The sequence below is a fragment of the Spinacia oleracea genome, chromosome 1 (assembly GCF_020520425.1).
Source record: "Spinacia oleracea cultivar Varoflay chromosome 1, BTI_SOV_V1, whole genome shotgun sequence".
NCBI lineage: Eukaryota > Viridiplantae > Streptophyta > Magnoliopsida > Caryophyllales > Amaranthaceae > Spinacia > Spinacia oleracea.
In genome coordinates, this window is record NC_079487.1 from 74,498,469 (window position 1) to 74,521,471 (window position 23,003).

Consider the following 23,003-nt stretch of genomic DNA (forward strand, 5'->3'; position numbering starts at 1 on the left):
TGGACTTGTCCACGCCTTTCAAGTTCATGGCATTCACAAAGCTCAATAGATGATCACGGGGATTGTCCGTGGCTTTAAACTTTGGTAAGCCAGATGAACTAAACTTTTCTGGTAGTTTTCCAGGAAAAGGTTCAGGATCGAGGGAGAAGTACTTGCTCCCCATGGTTTGTTGTAGGACTAGTTTTTCAATCCTCTTCTCGTTATCGAGGTCATTTTTGGCTTGTGCAGCCGCTAAGGCTTCGTTTTCCATTTTCAGTTGGCCCATGAGTTGGGTCATTTGAGCCATCTGCTCTTGCAATTCTTCGATGGACATGTTTGAGGGTGCGAATCGAGGTTGGGGAAGCGGGGATCCTTGAAATGAGGGATGACGGACGGAGCTTGGAGTCACTAAACCTGGTGCTGGCGATGTATCTTCGAGGCGCACTAACCGTTGATTTCTTGATCGGCACCAAGTGGCAGGACCAGTCCTATGCATAAGATAAGCTAAAGTTTAGGTCCCAAGGTTTCAAGTGTTACTTAGTCTAGACTTCGACTCTCTCTATTGGTTTTTCACTCTTTCTTTTGTTGGCACACTTTTTAGTTTTTTTCTTTTGGTCATTCTTTGGATTTTCGAAACACTTGCCCATGTGACATTCATAATTATTAGCATGTTCGGTTTTTGGTGCCGAGCATTGTCGTCGTAGGAGGCCTAACAACGACGCAAAGAGTTATTAATTTTTTACGAGTCGCTTTTGAAATCGAGTGCTTTTCTTACGCCCCCGTAGCAATTCTTTTTACGAACGTTTTTTTTTTGTGCTACGTATTTTCCTTTTGCGCGGGCACCGAGGCTGCTGCGCCTGACCAGAAGGCCAAGCAGCAACTTCAGCGCCCAGCGTAGGGCGTGAGAAATTCTGGCGCCCAGCCAGGGGCGTTGAAAATGCGTCCCTGGCTGGTTCTCGTTTTCTGTTTGCGTCTACTTTTATTTACGCGACTTCGATCTTGCGTGCTTGCCTAATAACGTCCTTTACGCGTTGTGCAGCTTTTTGTGGGATTCGTTACAGGCCGTCCCGAGCGTCGCTTATTTTTGTGGCGATTGTTCGGGTTTGCGGAACACGTGTTTCGGTATAACTCTTTGGCAAATTGGTTTATGAATGTTTGGGCAATTTTTAAGGTCGTTGGTTTTTCTAGGACGGTTTGTCACACACAATCATATATTTCGCTACACATAACTAACATTTCATCATGAGGCAATAATAATATGTCACATAGTTTATGATAAGCTTCTATGGGTAGTTATTTGCGCCTGGCTTGGTATCGCTTCTATCGTAGATCCAACACATGCCCCGGTCGAGGTAGTGTCTTCAGCAGATGAATTTTGCTCAAGAGGCCAACCCGCAAGTGCAAGCCAAGGGCGCATGCAGACGAGAGGGACCTAATGGGCGAGCGATTGGGTTTGGGACGGGCGTACTACTAGCGAAAGTGCCGAGTGGACAACATTCGAAGCGTATGCACCCTCCGGTTGGCGATGGGTATCCTTAGTCCCAACTCCCAAGATGAAACACCAAGGGAGCCAAGATTCGTTATGCGGTTCTGTCCGTTCACATTAATACGCTGATTTTCAGGTTGTCCCAACTTGATTGGGAAATAAACGCGGGGTAGGATCGTTTCACCCTTCGGCTATTTTGATTACCTACAAGCACGAGTATTTCCTTCACTTTCCCCAGCGGAGTCGCCACTGTGAGGGGGTCGAAAAAGCACGAGGCTAATGCGTGACCTCGTCCCTCGTGGGTGTGACGCTTCTTTTTGTCAAATCAAGTGTAATTGGATTTCCTGTGAGTTTACACCCAATTGACTAGTAATATAGGAGTCGCCATTCAGTTTTTAACGACAATGAGAAAAACTGACAAAACCCGGTTATCGTGACATAAAGGGAGTGCAATTATGTTTGACCACGACGGCCGTAGGTTCCCTTGTGATCCCTGGTGGTGGGGATCGCTCAACGTACACCCGCAGGGTAGAGATTAAGGGTTCGGGGGACTGTAACTACCAAGAGGAGTACTCGCTCTTCGATAACTCTAGAGGCAGGATATCCTTACTAGCTCAGCATAAATAATTGAAGGGACATGCGTTAACTATTAAACTAATCTGAGTTGATTTTAATAATATGCAACATATAGTACTAGATCGAGCGCGATTATCTGATTTAGATTGTTTTAAGGGACCTAGCATGATAATCCAATTTCCCAAAAATACCATATTTATTAAGCGTGATCGAACAATCACATTTTAGTTAGTTTAACAGTTCATAAAAGGGCGAGGAAAGCAATTAACCCATGGAAAAGGGACACATTACGATGCACCCTTGAGAGGTGCGTCACGGTTCTCAGAAAACTAACCACTTTGACTTTGCTATTTCTCCTTTTATTTAACGAATCTCAAATTATGGGACGGGATACGTTCTGTTCGATTTATGGATCGATTGCGACAGAACGCGTGATCAGTTTTGCAGCGTGAGGCTTAGGCTTAAGGGTTTAGAGTCAATACTCAGAATATAATTGTGTGTTGTTGTGTTCTTTTCACGTCGAACTTAAGGGTCTATTTATAGGAAAGAGTTCGTGGAAAGATAGAATTGCAGAACTCTAATCCACGAGGAATTAGGAAAAAACACGTACCAGGTATTTTCAGCGCCCAGGCCTGGGCGCCGATGATTTCGGCGCCCAGAGCCAGGCGTTGAAAATAGGGTCTGGGCTGTTTTTCTTAGTCAGATTTGGATTCCTAGAATCCGGAGTATTTGAGATTTAATTGAGTCCTTTAGTGCGTATTAACCTTGTGACGGGATGCGTCTGGGCCCGTTACGAACTCTAGGCTCGTTAGGATTTTAATTAATACGTGACTCTTACTTTCGAATCATATTAGGAATAGGATTCTCTCGCAATTTCTATCTCATTTAGGATTTATGTTGGAGTGCAACACCTAATTCTGACAGGTTTCTATCTCTTATGACTTGCCACTTTTAACAACTACCTATTACGGCAGTTACTATTTTTAGCAGGTTTCCATAAATAGCAGGTTTCTATAAATAGCAGGTTTAGGGTGAAATGAAAAGGGGATTTGAGATTCATTATTTTATAGGAGATGCGTTGTCCATTGGAGATTTACGTTTTCATCATCGAACCTTTCCCTTTCGGGAATGGGGACAAAAGTAGGTATCTACAAAGTGCGGATTAGTAAATACAAGACCCCTTAGAAAAGGACTAGGGAGTAGGTCCACATTGCCTAGAAATGGACTAGGCAAGTAAAGATGCGAAATTGAAAGTGCGGAATTGAAATTGCGGTATTGAAATTGCGATATTGAAAGTGCGGTATTGAAATTGCGGTATTGAAAGTGCGATATTGAAATTGCGGTATTGAAAGGTGCGATATTGAAATTTGTACTTGAGCACATGAGATTCGAAAGCCAAGCGGCTCCTTAAAAATAAGTGCGCCCGACACGAATTCAAAGCCAAAAATCTCAACTTGGGAGAGGTTGCTCAACCCAAATATCCTAGATTTTGCATGTTAAACTTGAACTTGAAAGCTTGAATATTGAAGTTTTGAACTTGAAATAACTTGAAATTTGAACTTGAAAGGATCCTAGCTTAGGGAAATAACCATGAACAACCCTAAACATGGTGGGATTTTGAAAATGAAAAACTTGAACTTGTATATTGAAAAATGGAGTTTTGAATCTCAAAAGACTAAACCTTTAAATGTTTAAAGGTGTCATCTTTGATTACCCCATGTTTGAAGGTGATTGTAAACAACTTGGATATCCTTGAATCTTGAAAATTTGTATTTTGTATTTTGAAAAAGTTTGTATTTTTGGAATGCGTAGGAGAAGTGGGAGATTTTTTCGTTTAAAAATAAGTACATGTATGATTGTTGCAAGTGGTGTTTTTTAATGATTAAAAACACCAACTTGCTAATCATTTAGAAATCAAAGCAACATAGTTGATTAGAATGGGATTCGGATTTACCTAGTTAGCTTTAGGCAAGAGCTCCCAATTGCTTTTGAATTTAGGAATTTTGTATGTGTTTTTGAGGAGTTTTTGAGTTGTATTTTGAGGCATAATGTCAAAATTACGACGTTGTATTGTTGTTCTCCTCCTCATTATGCTGAAAATGAGGGGTATTTATAGGGGGAATGGGTGCAAGGCGCCAGCACACGCCAGCGCAGGGCGCTGGACCAGTGCTGGGCGCTGGTGACGTGGCTTGAATGGCGCCAAAGCAAGGACGGGGAATCCGTCCTTGTTTCGTCTTGTAGTGTTGTACCTGTTGTACGAATAGTACTAGGTTTGGCGTTTTGTATTTTCTTGGAGGTTAAGGCATCATTTAGCGTCTAAAAACAAGCCTTTCTCGGGTTTTGAATTCCGGTTTTACGGGACGGGGCCCGGGATGCTCGGTTTTGTGGGTCGGCGCCCGAATTTGACTTGCCTTATATTATTTTGAGTGGAAAAGGCCTAGTAAAACCAATGGGATGGTCTACTAGATGAGTTTGTACTTGGATTTTGAAATTGGATTTGGAAAGTTGTATTTTGTACCGAGAACCGAAAGGGGAACGGTCTCGGGGGTTGGATTTTGGATCTTGAATTTTGGAAGCATTCTTAGCAATTGGGATTTCCGCCTGGAGTTATTCCAATCACCTAATAAGGATAATGGTATCGTCATCATCCCAAAGGGGAGACACAAATTAGGTGTCTACAAGTACATAATAAATAACGGTTTTGGTGCCAAACGTCGCTCTGGTACACTAAGAATACGGTTTTGGTGCCAAACGTCAGTCTGGTACACTAAGTGTAATTTCTTTCTATACCAAACCATTTAGGCCATCTAATCAAATTATGCATCCACACAACGAAGTTCCTGCTTAATCTGTACCAAATGAAGAGTTATAATGTATACCAAATGCAGTACCAAAGGCCCTCTATTCAATATATAGAGGAAGAAAACATAGTCCCAGCTTATAATGTACCAAGTACAGTATTAAAATATACCAAATGTTAGGATTAACCTAGATTGTATCATTGTTTGTTATACGGCTTGATTGTTATATGGAAGGGTTAGTGGTTGATGTTCTATTCACTGTGATTAGTTCAGTTTACGGCTTATTTTTTACCATAGCCTAACAATTTAATTACGTATATTCTCAGGCTGTGATCCCGGGAACCACTAGCCGAGCAAAACGTCGTCTTGTGATGTGCTAGGACAAGCTGGGGGAAAGAACCAGTACAAGGTAATGAACACTTTCCACTCCCTTTACCCATTTGATTTCCCCAAATTAATGCGCCAATAGCATAAGGGAATCAGATACCTTCACAAATCGAACGACAATCAGTCACCTTTATACCCAAAATGTAGGTAAATGGAAAATGGATTTACATTATTAACGCAATTCTAATTAAATTTAAATGGGCAATTGGTAAAAGAATTTTTCCATTGATTCATTCGATCTTGTACAAATGAACAGTCGCCTTATTTGGTGAGGAAAACATAAATAGAAAATAAAAGACTAACTACGATTAATTTAAAAAACATCGCTAAACAAGATTCGATTTTGTCAAGACGATGGAGTACGCGATCCAACTCTACATCGACAAGACGCGAAGGCAAAATGTTTTCTTCCGTTATTGAATTTCGATCTTCAACCCAACGGAACCACCCACAGAATCGACATTTATAATATAATTTATGTGGATTTGTGGTTGTCTGTGAAATCCGAAGTTCGGTTATGCAAGTCACGCGTGTTGGACAACTAATGGTCTCGCACCATAGCATCTTCCGACCGTCCACGGATCCCACATTCGGCGGCGGCAACTTCAGGGAAGTAGAACTAACAGACATCACTAATTAGGGGAAATTTTGTTTGAGATTGACTAATTTTGTTTAAATGAGTGGAAAGGGCCCATGAATTTGATGTTGCTTATATAGAGGTGTGGACAAAGCTTCCTTGACAAGCTTCCACGAAGCTTGAATTGTACAAGGGGGAAAAATTCCCGCTTTATGGGGTTCAATTTTATTTTGAAATACGATTGACGTATTTCAATGTCGTTTAGCACAGGACATATGGTAGGTTTGGTATTATGAAATTATGATCATAACACCAATATTTATTATCAAATTGATTATTTAATAATTGGTGTTTGCTTTATTGGTGTCCTCTGTACTATGTGATTATTTATAATTTTCTTTTTATCAGATGAGCCTTAATGGCGGGGCTGAGAATTAGGGTTGAGAAAATCTATCCCAAATACCAAAATCCGATTATGGATATCAATGCATAAAGAACGGGTAGCCGATAACAATCCAATAATCTTTTTTAAATTTTTCCCCAATTTTTGCTCAAATTAATTAACGTTAACTAATCAATGTATACTTTGAGTGAATTCTAATATCATGTGTTAATGTTGGTTTATAGTGTGTAATCATATTGGTTCAGGTAGCCGACCGAAGCTCACCCCAATTCAATTGGTTCGGGTAGCCGACCGAACCTCGCCCCTATTGAGAATCGATCCCAGGATCATCTGGAACAGGAAACCAAATGAGATATCCACCAAATTTAATTTTAATTTCTATTGGTTCGGGTACCCGACCATAGCTCACCCCTATTGAGAATCGATCACAGGGTCATCCAGAACCGGGATGGAAACTCTAACCAAATGAGATATACACCAACTCTCATTTGATTTGGTATTGGTTCGGGTACCCGAGTAAAGCTCACCCCTATTGAGAATCGATTCCGGGAGGAACCGGGATGGAAACTCTAACCAAATGAGATATCCACCAACTCTCATTTGGATTGGTTAATTAGGATCATCTGGAACAGGGAACCAAATGAGATATCCACCAAATTTAATTTTAATTGCTATTGGTTCGGGTACCCGACCATAGCTCACCCCTATTGAGAATCGATCACAGGGTCATCCAGAACCGGGATGGAAACTCTAACCAAATGAGATATACACCAACTCTCATTTGATTTGGTATTGGTTCGGGTACCCGAGTAAAGCTCACCCCTATTGAGAATCGATTCCGGGAGGAACCGGGATGGAAACTCTAACCAAATGAGATATCCACCAACTCTCATTTGGATTGGTTAATTAGGACCAATTTTGTCATTTTAATATGTTAACTTTAAGAAAAAACCTAAAATGTGTCAATTAAATCATGATAGAGTAGAACATTTAATACGTATTATAGTTAAGCTTAAGGGTTGGTGCAATGATGTACATTCGGACAATAAGTTGTATGTTAATTAAACATTTGTGTAAAAGTGCAATCATTTACACTTGTTTATAAACAACTACATAACTAGCCAATATACTTAGCATTTACAAAATATAAAAAATCATCTACTCACCGTATAACATCACGTTAATTAGATATTGAACCGTTTCGACCATATACCATCAAACATAACCCTAAATTCCGATTCTCAGTAGTCTTATGTTCCATACCGACACTACTAGTGAACATAACGACTCAAAGAAACATAAAGACATGTTTTTCATTTATTATTAGTCTACTATCAAATGGCCCAGTAATTGGATTTAGTGGTAACCTCCCAATTTCGGAAAGAATTAGTTTAACAAGCAGTAATTGATTTTCTTGAACCCTAAATTACAATCTAATGTATAGTTGTGTACCAAACGATAAATTACACACAGCGATAAGGTGCCATTATTGGAAAAGATCACTTAGCGGTACCAAACCCTCCATGAATTGTATATACGGATACCAAACCACGTAATTAATGGTTTGCCTACCGTTGTTGGGGAATTTACTGCCCTTCCTTACTTTCACCGACAACGTTGCTGGGAAAATTACTGCCCTTTATAAATAACAACAACTTCCAGTGAGAAGTTCTCATTTCGGTCCACATTATCCTATTTTGTTTCTCCTTCAAGGTGTTGAAACCCTTATTGTCTCACTCTCATCGTCTCACCGCTCAATTCTGCCAAACATGAATAATGGCAAATCCATATCGTCTAGAGTTGCACAAAACCAGCTTGTGAGCAGCCGATCAAGTATCTACCATCCTAAAGGCATAATTTATTTCGACCAGCCCAAACCAACAAACGGAGTTGAATTGAACTACAACACCACTTCTTACTTCATCGACACCGACGACGCGGAAATGAGTCTCAGTGTGCCGGAAGCTATTAAAACATACTTGAATATCCAGCTGTATACTGTCGTGAGTAAGCTCCCTTACCACCCTGTTATTTTCCCTTGTTTTGTGATGGTAACTACTGCAGGTGAAGCAGAACCAGCACACCACCCGCTAATTACGGACCACCCTAATATGCATCTAGGTTTCTAGGCCTACTTAAATTGGTGTTCCAACCAGCTTGCTGCACAAGGGTCGTGGTTGTTGTACCCAAACAACCTCCTTGTTGTCGTGGACCCTATGCAGATGTAGTTGTGGACTACCTCCCTGTCTACAGCTTCCCTGATTTCAGAGGCCACGTTTTCATTGCATCCAGCACTGACGCAATCCATGTTATGAGTGTGGAAAATTTATTTCGTGGGTTAGAGGTTACTGTTGTTCCCATATATTTTCCGACCCGACCCCGTGCTTATACCGAGGTGTGCTTAGAAGGGATGAAGATGGTCACTGGAGTATCCACCATGGTACCACGAGGTACATGATCGTCTTATGGAATGCCAAGTCCATGACAAGACCCTCGTTCAAGGCGACGTTCTTAGAGTTGTTTGCATCACACCATCCATCACTCATTGTCGTTACTGAAGCCCGAATAGGCAACAACGACTGCAGGGAACTCCTTAACAACTTACCGGGTGAATATGAGTCAAAATGGTTTGAGAATCAATGCGGAGGGGTAGTCCTTATGTGTAACGCCCCGACTTTTCGGCTCCTTAATTATCGGTAATAAACCGTACTTAACTGATCATTGCCAGCGCAATTAGGCTTAATTAACCCTGGGACCTGTGGGTATGGGCCCACAAATAAAATAATCCTCAAATAAAATTTCTTAAATAATACAAATTTTCCCAAAAATAAATATAAACAGTATTCTCATAATTAAATCTCAATAACAGGATTCCCATTATAAATACTTCTCATCTCGATATCTCCATAATAAATAACCAACTCCAGTAATAACTCTTCTTTGAGCAACTTGAGCTCCTTAATCGAACCTGTACATCATCATAAAAATAGAAAACAGGAAAAACACAGAAAAATGCCAAAAATGAGTGAAAAACTCAGTAATATTACTCCAGCCCGTCAAAACGGTTTTATTTTGAAAATCATTTGGCACATATCAATCATTAGCATTTATTGTTCGGAAATAACTAACTCAATCTCGTTATCTTGAAAACGTGTGTCGGCAAGGAATCATTTCCTTTACAGCTCATTGGCAGGTACAGGCTTTGGCGGGGCTTTTCTTACATCTTTTCAGGGGGGAACTGTTTCCCAAACTTTAACTTTAACATGGCCTCTACCTGTAACTTGCCCATTTACTAGTTCAGTTCACTTTTCCAGGCCAACAAAAGCAACATCGTATTTCTTTAAAATAACTTTATAAATATCGTCATTATTCCCGAACAAGGGCTTTAACATCATATAATAATAACATATTATCATAATCGTACTTTTAAACATTAAATCATACATCATGCCATTAGCACATAAATCACATAATAATCATATAATCATACATAACACACATACGGGCATATAAAGCTTAAATGCTGGACATAAAAATTATATAACATATATGGGCACATAAGATAAAATGCTAGACATAATAATTACCTCGATAGTGTACCACTTGGCTTAATCTTTATTATACGAACATGATAACAAAATCCCAATTGCATCATACTTCCTTCTCCATGATTCATCATAACAATCCCAAATTAGACATGAACTTTTCTTTTAAAATAATGGACCAAATTTAATAAAACAAAACACTTACTTAGTCTTTTAAAAGCCCATTACGTTAATAATAATAGCTGCTCCCTAACAGCTGTCCCACTTGAGCTAATAAATATCAACTCCCTTTTAACAATTGGATTATAATTTGTCATAAAAATGGAAAATCAAAGAGGCTACAACACAAAGCAACGGGAAACACTTCACCCAAAAAAAACGAAGCAACGGGAAACAGAGGCCATAGCAGCCGCGGAAAAAGGGGAGCCAAGAACGTGGCTGGGTGGCGGCCAAAGAGGTTCGCGGGCACCAGTGGTGGTGCGGTTTTCAGGAGGGTGCCGCGGTGGTCGAAACAGAGGAGAGAGAAAATGGCCGAAAATTGTAAAATGATTTGGGTTTTTGGGTTCATAAATTTCTGATTAAATTGGTGTTCTTTGTGGGTATTGTTGGGCAAAATTAGAAGCTCAAATTAGCTGATTATGGAAGCCATAGCTCGCCAAATAGGGAAGAAGAAAAGCTCAATCTTTTTGAATTAAAACTCATAATTTGAGTTGGGTTTTGAGCTTGAAAATGACTGATATTTTAATTGCAATTTATAGAAATTATGAGACAGGGTGAGTCATGGAAATAGTAGAAAATTTCAGACATTTGGCAACAAAATTATCAGGGTGTTGACACGCATAGGAGAGGAAGAAGAAATTGATTTTCCATGAACTTAGACTGAAATTTGATACAAAGAGAAGTCAAAGCTTGTTGTACAATAATCTGATTTACACGTATGAATGAATAAAGGAGGAGTTTGAATTTTGTCTTTTGGTTTGACTTAGGGTCAAAAGTGAGATTTCCAAACTCAATAATAAAAATCAAATTAATTGGAAATAAATGAGCTTGAAAGATGATCACGTGTGAAAAATAATTTGGGGTTAAATAATCGGTATTATGTCACAATAAAAAGATAGACATAATAGGATAATCAAAATAGATCGGTAAAATTTAGGACGTACTTACGTTAACAATCGTAATTACAGAATAATAAAAGAGGCTTAAAAAGACGGGGTGTTACATCCTTACCCCCTTAGAAAAAGTTTCGTCCTCGAAACTGGATATCTCAAAACTTAAGGTCAGTCTAAACTCAGATAATTATAATATGACATACTCTTTTAACAACCCAAAAAGTCATTATCTTCTCTTAAAACTCTTATTCTCATAACTTAATATCTAATAACCCAAATAACGGTTAAACCTCAAAATATTTCTCACATCTCAAAGATCATACCCAGGCAGTGCAGAGCACTTCAGGCTGGGCTCCGCTCTGATACCATACTGTAACGCCCCGACTTTTCGGCTCCTTAATTATCGGTAATAAACCGTACTTAACTGATCATTGCCAGCGCAATTAGGCTTAATTAACCCTGGGACCTGTGGGTATGGGCCCACAAATAAAATAATCCTCAAATAACATTTCTTAAATAATACAAATTTTCCCAAAAATAAATATAAACAGTATTCTCATAATTAAATCTCAATAACAGGATTCCCATTATAAATACTTCTCATCTCGATATCTCCATAATAAATAACCAACTCCAGTAATAACTCTTCTTTGAGCAACTTGAGCTCCTTAATCGAACATGTACATCATCATAAAAATAGAAAACAGGAAAAACACAGAAAAATGCCAAAAATGAGTGAAAAACTCAATAATATTACTCCAGCCCGTCAAAACGGTTTTATTTTGAAAATCATTTGGCACATATGAATCATTAGCATTTATTGTTCGGAAATAACTAACTCAATCTCGTTATCTTGAAAACGTGTGTCGGCAAGGAATCATTTCCTTTACAGCTCATTGGCAGGTACAGGCTTTGGCGGGGCTTTTCTTACATCTTTTCAGGGGGGAACTGTTTCCCAAACTTTAACTTTAACATGGCCTCTACCTGTAACTTGCCCATTTACTAGTTCAGTTCACTTTTCCAGGCCAACAAAAGCAACATCGTATTTCTTTAAAATAACTTTATAAATATCGTCATTATTCCCGAACAAGGGCTTTAACATCATATAATAATAACATATTATCATAATCGTACTTTTAAACATTAAATCATACATCATGCCATTAGCACATAAATCACATAATAATCATATAATCATACATAACACACATACGGGCATATAAAGCTTAAATGCTGGACATAAAAATTATATAACATATACGGGCACATAAGATAAAATGCTAGACATAATAATTACCTCGATAGTGTACCACTTGGCTTAATCTTTATTATACGAACATGATAACAAAATCCCAATTGCATCATACTTCCTTCTCCATGATTCATCATAACAATCCCAAATTAGACATGAACTTTTCTTTTAAAATAATGGACCAAATTTAATAAAACAAAACACTTACTTAGTCTTTTAAAAGCCCATTACGTTAATAATAATAGCTGCTCCCTAACAGCTAGCCCACTTGAGCTAATAAATATCAACTCCCTTTTAACAATTGGATTATAATTTGTCATAAAAATGGAAAATCAAAGAGGCTACAACACGAAGCAACGGGAAACACTTCACCCAAAAAAAAACGAAGCAACGGGAAACAGAGGCCATAGCAGCCGCGGAAAAAGGGGAGCCAAGAACGTGGCTGGGTGGCGGCCAAAGAGGTTCGCCGGCACCAGTGGTGGTGCGGTTTTCAGGAAGGTGCCGCGGTGGTCGAAACAGAGGAGAGAGAAAATGGCCGAAAATTGTAAAATGATTTGGGTTTTTGGGTTCATAAATTTCTGATTAAATTGGTGTTCTTTGTGGGTATTGTTGGGCAAAATTAGAAGCTCAAATTAGCTGATTATGGAAGCCATAGCTCGCCAAATAGGGAAGAAGAAAAGCTCAATCTTTTTGAATTAAAACTCATAATTTGAGTTGGGTTTTGAGCTTGAAAATGACTGATATTTTAATTGCAATTTATAGAAATTATGAGACAGGGTGAGTCATGGAAATAGTAGAAAATTTCAGACATTTGGCAACAAAATTATCAGGGTGCTGACACGCATAGGAGAGGAAGAAGAAATTGATTTTCCATGAACTTAGACTGAAATTTGATACAAAGAGAAGTCAAAGCTTGTTGTACAATAATCTGATTTACACGTATGAATGAATAAAGGAGGAGTTTGAATTTTGTCTTTTGGTTTGACTTAGGGTCAAAAGTGAGATTTCCAAACTCAATAATAAAAATCAAATTAATTGGAAATAAATGAGCTTGAAAGATGATCACGTGTGAAAAATAATTTGGGGTTAAATAATCGGTATTATGTCACAATAAAAAGATAGACATAGACATAAGGATTGCTTGCGAGGGTTCGAAGAGAGAACCTCCTTCGTCGCCATGGCAAACACGCGCAAGCAAGCTCAAAAACACAACAATGGTGGAAGCAAGTCAAAGAATAAGACAACTAAAGTGCAACAGAAGGGCCGACCTAATCCTAAGCTTGACAAGGGTACATCAATGGCAGATTCCGATGATGTTTCCGAACACTCGATAAACCCAGAAAATCAATCGGACGATTTCAATCAAATATTAACCCCAAAATCAAGCTTAAGAGATTTGCAACAACAATCACAAATCAGAGGAGACTTTAATGCGTGGCTAAGTGGATTACACAGTGGTAAGGATGTTCGTACCCATTTTTCACATTCAAATATTGGCGGGAATACTCTGTTTCAATCTATGAATGATGATGATAATCTGTCTCAACATAATGCTGTGATTCTTGATGACAATGTTGTTAATACTGTATCTAGTACCCAAACCCCCATAGTCCAGATTGAATTTGATGATATTAAAGATGAAATTGCTTACTGGGAATCAGCTGTTGTTTGCTATGTGATTGGGGCTAACCCACCCCAGAATGTTATGGAGGGCTATGTGTGCAGAATCTGGGGGAAGTATGGGGTAGATAAGGTTGCACAGGTGGGAAGGGGTATCTACATGGTACGCTTTACAACAATGGAGAATTGCTCCAAGGTGTTGCAGGGGGGATACCAATTTTTTGATTCCAAACCACTAGTGGTGAAACCTTGGTCTGCTGATGTTAATTTTAGCAAAGATCCTGTTAAGAAACTGCCTATTTGGATTCAGTTGCATGGTTTGGATGTTAAGTACTGGGGGGAGAAAAGCCTAGGCAAGATTGTGAGCCAACTTGGATCATTGATCAAAGTTGATCAAGCCACAAAAAATAGGGACAAACTGATGTTTGCCAGAGTCATGATTGAGGTGCAGATTGATCAAGAATTCCCTAATGTGATCCATTTCAGGAATGAAATAGGCATTATGGTTAGCCAGCAGGTTAACTATGATTGGTTACCAATTACATGTTCTGTATGCAAGGGGATGGGCCACACTCATGATCATTGTAGCAAGAAACAAACTGGAAATGCTAGGAAAATTTGGGTAAAGAAAGCAACTCAACCAGTCACTGCACCTGTGCCACCTCCTGTGCCACTAGGAGATGGTTTTGTTCAAGCCACTAAGTTCAGCAAGACAATCAGCAGACAATTGAAACCAGTGGTCACTGCAAACTCATTCCAAACATTATCTGATTCCGATACTGAGGTTGTTCATGAAGAAAAGGAGGTGTTGTTAAGCACTGTGAGTCCATCAGACAGGGGGGTGACATCCCCTTTGTCTAATGGATAGAATTCTTTGCTGGAATGTCAGGGGGTTGAACAAACACTCAAAACAGATTAATGTGAGACAACTGATCCAATCTCACAACATTAAATTGTTTAGCCTCCTGGAAACAAGGGTTAAAGCACCAAGAATGGGTGATTTGTATCTCACAGTTTGCCCAAACTGGTGCTTTACCACCAATCTAAGTTGTCATTATAATGGTAGGATTATTCTTGCCTGGGACCCTGATGTGTTCAAAATGGATATCATCCATATGGGAAGTCAGTTGATCCACACATACATCACTGTAAGAAGCTCCGATAAGGGGTTTTTTTGTTCATTCATTTATGGTTTCAACACTCCTGCTGAGAGAGAACCTTTATGGTCCACCTTGTCTTCTTTTGCCTCCCTTAACCAGCATGCATGGTTGATTATGGGAGATTTCAATTCCATCATGGAAATGGAGGACAGAATTGGCTCACCTGTGAGGTTGGCTGATATCAAACCAATGAGGAACTGCATGGCCACTTGCAAACTCTCACAAGTCAAGACAGTTGGAAGGCATTTCACTTGGAATAACAAGCAGGAAGGGGAGGCTAGGGTTTTCTCCAGAATAGATAGAGTGTTGTCCAATACTGCTTGGGATGACATGTTTGCTACTGCTGAAGCAATGTATCTGCCTGAAGGGACCTATGATCATTGCCCTATGATATTGAATACCTTCACTACCAATCAGTCAAAGAAACCCTTCAGGTTTTATAACATGTGGACTTCATCTCCTGACTTTCTTCCACTGGTGGAAAGACACTGGCACAGGTTTGTCTATGGATGCCACATGTTTAGAATCACTCAGAAACTCAAATGGATCAAACAGGATCTAAGGGTCCTGAATAAATCTGGTTATAGTAATCTTGAAGCAACCAAAACTCAACTGCAACACCAACTTGCTGCTATTCAAAACAAGCTCCATAATGACCCTACCAATTTCACTCTAGCAACAGAAGAAAAAACAATTGCTGCTGCATACAGAACTGCAAATGAGAACCATCTTTCTTTCCTTCACCAAATTTCTAAAGCTCACTGGCTTCAACAAGGTGATGAGAATAGCAGAGCTTTCCACCAGAGTATCAGACAGAGAAGAAAACACAACAACATCCACTCTATTCAGAATTCCACTGGTGAATGGGTGAATTCAGTGGAAAAAGTTCAGGAAGCCTTTATGGATTTTTACAGAAACTTATTTGAGGCAAGAATGGATACTAGATCTCCTATCAAGAAGGCAATCATGGATAGAGGGCCAAGACTGACTGAGGATCATGTTAATATGTTGAATTGCAATTTCTCCATGGAGGATATTAAAAGAGTGTTAGATGGTATCCCAAGCACTAAGGCACCAGGATTGGATGGGTTCAATAGTCACTTTTTTAAATGCACTTGGGATCTCATTAAGAATGATATGCATGCTGCCATTAATGATTTCTTCAGAACTGGAAGAATGTTGAAGGAGATTAATGTGACTTCCATCACTTTGATCCCCAAAGTCAGTGTCCCTTCTTCAGTTGGTGATTTTAGACCCATAGCATGTTGTTCAGTGCTTTACAAATGCATTTCTAAGCTTCTTTGTGGGAAGCTAGGTGGAGTTCTCCCTGACATTATCTCCCATAACCAAGGAGCATTTGTTTCTGGCAGATCCATTCTTCACAATGTTCTTGTGTGTCAAGACATTGTCAAGATCTATAGGAAAGGGCAACAGCAGGCTAACTGTCTTATGAAGCTGGATCTTAAAAAGGCTTATGATACTGTTGAGTGGGATTTCATTGAGGAGATTATGCTTGATCTTGGTTTCCCTAGCCATTTTGTTAAACTCATTATGACTTGCCTCACCACCACTCAGTATTCCATCTTGATTAATGGTACCCCTTCTGCATTGATTCATCCTAGAAGAGGGTTAAGACAAGGGGACCCCTTGTCTCCCTTGCTCTTCACCCTATGCATGGAGTACTTTTCAAGGGCTATGCAAACAGTAGGTGAACACCCCTCTTTCAAGTTTCATTCCAGGTGTAGACCTATGAAACTTAATCATTTATGCTTTGCTGATGACCTCCTCATGTTCTGTAAAGGAGAAAAGGAAACAGTTCAACTCATGATGGATGGGTTTGGTGTGTTTTCTAACACCACTGGACTCATGGTTAACCCTCACAAGTCTTCCCTGTACTGCTGTGGAATTCCAGATCATCAACTCCCCTCTTTTACTGAGTTGACTGGTTTTGGCATGGGTTCTCTCCCATTCAAATATCTGGGTGTTCCTGTCTCCCCTCTGAAGTTGAAAGCTAGTGACTGTGATTCTCTCATTGTTAAAATGACCTCCAAAATAAAAACTTGGAGTTCAAGACATCTTTCCTTTGCTGGGAGAGCTCTATTGGTTAATACTGTGCTTATGAGTGTGACTGTCTATTGGTCACAAATGTTTATTTTCCCCAAAACTGTCCTGAAAAGAATCAACTCCATTTGCAGATCCTTCCTTTGGTATGGGAACTATGATGATTCCAGACCTGGCCCTGTGGCATGGGATAAACTTTGTCTTCCAAAAAATCAGGGTGGTTTGGGATTCAGAAATCTGCTCCTGTGGAACCAAGCTGCAGTGGGAAAACTAGCATGGGCTATTTCTAGAAAACAAGACAATTTATGGGTGAAATGGATTCATTCTGTTTATGTGAAAAATAAGAATTGGGATGACTTCATTGCCCCTACTGCAGCAAGCTGGGTGGTGAAGTATGTTTGCTTGGTGAAGAACAGTTGCAACACTCTTTTGCATTCTCACCAGTGGCTGAGAACATCTAAGTACTCTATCAAAGAAACCTACACTACTCTATGTCATCAAACTGATAAGGTTCATTGGCAACAATATGTGTGGAACAGACTTTCTGTGCCAAAACACAGATTCATTCTTTGGCTTACTATGCTTGATAGACTGAAAACAAAAGACAGGTTGTATAAGTTAATGGTAGGGTCTGATGACCTTTGCCCCCTTTGTGGTACACATTCAGAAACAGCAAACCATCTCTTCTTTGATTGCCATTTCAGTGTCAACTGTAAGAACCAGATTATGAGTTGGCTGGGTTTCCAACACAGCAGGAATTCTGTTGTTATCCTCCTCAAACATATTCAAAGATATGCCAAGAGCAAGGTACAGAAGACAGTTATGTACACAGCTGTAGCTGGCCTAGTTTATCACATCTGGAAAGCTAGGAACTCAGCTGTTTGGAGAGCTCAAGTACCAGTGATTAAGAGCACTGTCAAAATCATCCAAACTGAAGTTAAGAGTAGAGTGACAAACTTGCTTAGTCAGAAAACTTGTAATAGAGATAAGGATTGGTTTTTTAGCCTTTGAGGAGCTAGGGTCTTGTTTGGCTTGGTGTTCCTAGCCTTTTGTTGTCCTGTTGCCTGTTTGGTCTGTTGGGACCATTCAGGGGACTGTTTGTAATGGTTGAGTTGGTTGATCAATAAAATTATTACTTGCTTGCCAAAAAAAAAAAAAAAAAGATAGACATAATAGGATAATCAAAATAGATCGGTAAAATTTAGGACGTACTTACGTTAACAATCGTAATTACAGAATAATAAAAGAGGCTTAAAAAGACGGGGTGTTACATCCTTACCCCCTTAGAAAAAGTTTCGTCCTCGAAACTGGATATCTCAAAACTTAAGGTCAGTCTAAACTCAGATAATTATAATATGACATACTCTTTTAACAACCCAAAAAGTCATTATCTTCTCTTAAAACTCTTATTCTCATAACTTAATATCTAATAACCCAAATAACGGTTAAACCTCAAAATATTTCTCACATCTCAAAGATCATACCCAGGCAGTGCAGAGCACTTCAGGCTGGGCTCCGCTCTGATACCATACTGTAACGCCCCGACTTTTCGGCTCCTTAATTATCGGTAATAAACCGTACTTAACTGATCATTGCCAGCGCAATTAGGCTTAATTAACCCTGGGACCTGTGGGTATGGGCCCACAAATAAAATAATCCTCAAATAACATTTCTTAAATAATACAAATTTTCCCAAAAATAAATATAAACAGTATTCTCATAATTAAATCTCAATAACAGGATTCCCATTATAAATACTTCTCATCTCGATATCTCCATAATAAATAACCAACTCCAGTAATAACTCTTCTTTGAGCAACTTGAGCTCCTTAATCGAACCTGTACATCATCATAAAAATAGAAAACAGGAAAAACACAGAAAAATGCCAAAAATGAGTGAAAAACTCAGTAATATTACTCCAGCCCGTCAAAACGGTTTTATTTTGAAAATCATTTGGCACATATCAATCATTAGCATTTATTGTTCGGAAATAACTAACTCAATCTCGTTATCTTGAAAACGTGTGTCGGCAAGGAATCATTTCCTTTACAGCTCATTGGCAGGTACAGGCTTTGGCGGGGCTTTTCTTACATCTTTTCAGGGGGGAACTGTTTCCCAAACTTTAACTTTAACATGGCCTCTACCTGTAACTTGCCCATTTACTAGTTCAGTTCACTTTTCCAGGCCAACAAAAGCAACATCGTATTTCTTTAAAATAACTTTATAAATATCGTCATTATTCCCGAACAAGGGCTTTAACATCATATAATAATAACATATTATCATAATCGTACTTTTAAACATTAAATCATACATCATGCCATTAGCACATAAATCACATAATAATCATATAATCATACATAACACACATACGGGCATATAAAGCTTAAATGCTGGACATAAAAATTATATAACATATACGGGCACATAAGATAAAATGCTAGACATAATAATTACCTCGATAGTGTACCACTTGGCTTAATCTTTATTATACGAACATGATAACAAAATCCCAATTGCATCATACTTCCTTCTCCATGATTCATCATAACAATCCCAAATTAGACATGAACTTTTCTTTTAAAATAATGGACCAAATTTAATAAAACAAAACACTTACTTAGTCTTTTAAAAGCCCATTACGTTAATAATAATAATAGCTGCTCCCTAACAGCTGGCCCACTTGAGCTAATAAATATCAACTCCCTTTTAACAATTGGATTATAATTTGTCATAAAAATGGAAAATCAAAGAGGCTACAACACGAAGCAACGGGAAACACTTCACCCAAAAAAAACGAAGCAACGGGAAACAGAGGCCATAGCAGCCGCGGAAAAAGGGGAGCCAAGAACGTGGCTGGGTGGCGGCCAAAGAGGTTCGCCGGCACCAGTGGTGGTGCGGTTTTCAGGAGGGTGCCGCGGTGGTCGAAACAGAGGAGAGAGAAAATGGCCGAAAATTGTAAAATGATTTGGGTTTTTGGGTTCATAAATTTCTGATTAAATTGGTGTTCTTTGTGGGTATTGTTGGGCAAAATTAGAAGCTCAAATTAGCTGATTATGGAAGCCATAGCTCGCCAAATAGGGAAGAAGAAAAGCTCAATCTTTTTGAATTAAAACTCATAATTTGAGTTGGGTTTTGAGCTTGAAAATGACTGATATTTTAATTGCAATTTATAGAAATTATGAGACAGGGTGAGTCATGGAAATAGTAGAAAATTTCAGACATTTGGCAACAAAATATCAGGGTGTTGACACGCATAGGAGAGGAAGACGAAATTGATTTTCCATGAACTTAGACTGAAATTTGATACAAAGAGAAGTCAAAGCTTGTTGTACAATAATCTGATTTACACGTATGAATGAATAAAGGAGGAGTTTGAATTTTGTCTTTTGGTTTGACTTAGGGTCAAAAGTGAGATTTCCAAACTCAATAATAAAAATCAAATTAATTGGAAATAAATGAGCTTGAAAGATGATCACGTGTGAAAAATAATTTGGGGTTAAATAATCGGTATTATGTCACAATAAAAAGATAGACATAATAGGATAATCAAAATAGATCGGTAAAATTTAGGACGTACTTACGTTAACAATCGTAATTACAGAATAATAAAAGAGGCTTAAAAAGACGGGGTGTTACATTATGTGGCGCGCGAACGACTTGTTACCTAACAATAATCATTCAGATTTCGGTTCGGCCAATGCTCTGTTTACGGTCCAATTTGAGGTAGGTAAGTAATTATGAATGTACCATTTTTAAAATGCCTTTATAAATAAACCTATTTACGTATTGTGTCTTTTTCCAATTCAATAGTACGAAACAGGTGTAGATTGAACTGTATTACATTTCCTATACAGTACCATACGAATGAGTATGGTACCGCTCTAAGTCTATCACATTGTTGGGGTTATACCATATACACTATGGAACCATATAATTTGGAACTTTTTAATCACATTCAACAATTTGACAACATCGTTTTTTTGGTTTGTGCAATCGGTGGTGATTCCCCGCCCAATGCCCCGCAAGCAACCACTGGCGCGTAAACTAGAACTGTAAGCACAGGAGATTGGAGCTATTCTGCACACTTTTCCCCATCAGTGTTTGATAGTTATAAAAATGGGCAAATCTAAATCCTCAGGTTTATATGTGAACTGTAGGCTATAGCTATAGCTAGTTTGTTAGGTTATGATACATATGACAAAACATAAATCATGCGGAAAAACCTTAATGCCAGGAAACATATTATTTACACATAATCATTTAGCATAATTTAGGTGCATACACTTTGTAGCGTGCCCTCCTTAGCTGCGCCCGAACCGAACAAGAACAAGTCTTTAGGACTCCAAGTGTCGTCCCTCCGTAGATAGTCCACAGCACGTCCGGATCCGCCTTAAGCTTGACCAACTAGAATCGCCCTTAAGGTTCTAAGAATTTCGGCTAAATAGGTTGCAAGTGTTTGGCTGATTTTTGCTTCAAAATCTTACCTTTGAATACTTCAATGTTATGCATAAATTTGTGACCCTAGGCCCCTATTTATAGAGATATGGAAAAGGACTTATAATCCTATTAGAATACTAATTTAGTTTAATTAGAATCCTGATATGACTCTATTAAATAAACTTTATCTATTAGGATTATAATTTAATCATATATCGAATCCCGATATCTTTAGGATTCGTATAGCACGCACACGAGCATCGCACGAGCACCGTACACCCGCGCGCAGGCCTTGCGGCCCACGCTGAGCGCACAGCGCCTCGGCCCAACTCGCTGCCTGTGATCCCCGCGCGCGCCCAAGGCCTTGGTTGGGCCTAGCCTTGCGTTGGGCCTGGTCGAGGCTTGGCATGTGGTTTGTTGCGTGTGGCTTGATGGGCGACGGCCTGGCTTCGTGCTGGGCCTTCGTCTAGCAAGCCTCGTCCGATGCTAATTCGTATGATACGCTTTCGATACGAACAATATTTAATATTTCCGATTCCGGAATTCATTTCCGTTTCGAACAAATATTTAATATTTCCGTTTCCGTTTCCGGAATTATTTTCCGATTTCGATAATATTTCCGATTCTGACAATATTTCCGTTTCCGGCAATATTTCCGATTCCGGCAATATTTCCATTTCCAATCATATTTTCCGATACGTACCATGTTTTCGTTTCCGGCAACATCTACGACTTGGATAATATTTATATTTCCGATACGATCCATATTTCCGTTTCCGGCAATATCATCGTTTCCGGAGTATTCATTTCTTGCTTTTGACGATCTCAGCTCCCACTGAAACCAAGATCCGTCGATTCCAAATATCCATAGATGGAGTATTTAATGCCATTAAATACTTGATCCGTTTACGTACTATTTGTGTGACCCTACGGGTTTAGTCAAGAGTAAGCTGTGGATTAATATCATTAATTCCACTTGAACTGAAGCAGCCTCTAGCTAGGCATTCAGCTCACTTGATCTCACTGAATTATCAACTTGTTAATTAATACTGAACCGCATTTATTAGACTTAAAATTAAATGCATACTTGGACCAAGGGAATTATTTCCTTCAGTCTCCCACTTGTCCTTAGGGACAAGTGTGCATTTCCTAATTCCTTTGTCGCTCGATGCTTGCTCTTGAACATAAGGTAAGAGTTGTCATCCTTATTACGTCCAGAGGTGTTTCTCGGTTTCAGAGTTCAACTAATCAAATAAACAGATAATCATAGCCTATGATTCATCTGAGCACGGCCATGCATTTTACAGTTTCTAGCTCTCCGAGTGGCCTTGTACAACTTTTAGCATCTCATCCCGGTTTATGGGAGGACAATCCCAAACTTGCGACAGACTTCGTTTGATAGGTGATTACCTGAGCGTTGCCTTTATAGCCTCCTTTTACGATGCAACGGTTGGTCAACGTCAAAGTAAGCAGTTCTCAAACAAGTAATCTCAAATCACTCAGGTATTGAGGATTTAGTGTCTAATAATTTTAATAAAATTTACTTATGACAGATTTTCATCTCTTACAGTAAAGTTTCATAGGTATGTCCGATACTAGTCTT

General features: G+C 39.0%; 1 long non-coding RNA gene across 3 annotated transcripts; it reads right to left on the bottom strand.

The window, feature by feature from the left end:
- Nucleotides 1–8,451: 8,451 nt before the first annotated feature.
- Nucleotides 8,452–20,173, bottom strand: LOC110803597 (uncharacterized). Of its 3 annotated transcripts, none has more exons than XR_008925677.1 (5): nt 19,581–20,173; nt 18,878–19,490; nt 9,960–12,163; nt 9,797–9,869; nt 8,454–9,177 (listed from the first exon to the last, which is right to left on the bottom strand). It is a non-coding gene; the product is annotated as an uncharacterized lncRNA (long non-coding RNA). The 3 variants fall into 3 exon arrangements; XR_008925678.1 differs by having other exon boundaries at nt 8,455–9,177; nt 18,878–19,104; nt 19,418–20,173; XR_008925676.1 differs by having other exon boundaries at nt 8,452–9,177; nt 18,878–20,173.
- Nucleotides 20,174–23,003: the final 2,830 nt, after the last annotated feature.